At 74.0% G+C, this 453-nt stretch overlaps 1 protein-coding gene across 1 annotated transcript in view; it reads left to right on the forward strand.

Moving 5' to 3' along the window:
• Window positions 1-6: 6 nt before the first annotated feature.
• The window catches only part of STT3B (STT3B, subunit of the oligosaccharyltransferase complex (catalytic)), a 52,415-nt gene continuing 51,968 nt past the window's right edge, over window positions 7-453 (forward strand). The window contains exon 1 of the mRNA XM_015418394.1: window positions 7-249. The gene's annotated coding sequence lies outside the window, so the exon portion shown is untranslated. The remainder of the gene's footprint in view (window positions 250-453) is intronic.

Here is a 453-nt window from a genome sequence, read left to right on the forward strand (position 1 = left end):
CGCAGCCTCGTCCAACTCCGCCGGCGGCGGCGGCTCCCAAGCGCTGGCCAACAGCAGGGGCTCCTCTGCGGCGGCGGGCGGCGGGTCCCCGGCGGGCGGGGGCGGCCTGTCGGGGGGCCTGTCGCAGCCGGCGGGCTGGCAGTCGCTGCTCTCCTTCACGATCCTCTTCCTGGCCTGGCTGGCCGGCTTCAGCTCCAGGCTCTTCGCCGTCATCCGCTTCGAGAGCATCATCCACGAGTTCGACCCCTGGTGAGAACGGAGAGTCCCTCCCGCTCCCCCTCGCGGGCTGTCGCGGGCAGGGAGCCCCCTGTGTGCTCTCCCACCAACCCCTTCCTTCCCGCCCCGTTGGGGGATGCGGTGGGGCTGAGGGAGCCCCCGACGGTGGATGGACCGGGGGAGCGGAGGGAGGGAGGGATGGAGGGAGGGGTCTGCGGGGCCCTTCGGGAGGTGGGG

The sequence above is a fragment of the Gekko japonicus genome, unplaced genomic scaffold, assembly GCF_001447785.1.
Source record: "Gekko japonicus isolate JY-2015 unplaced genomic scaffold, Gekko_japonicus_V1.1 scaffold106, whole genome shotgun sequence".
Classification (NCBI taxonomy): domain Eukaryota; kingdom Metazoa; phylum Chordata; class Lepidosauria; order Squamata; family Gekkonidae; genus Gekko; species Gekko japonicus.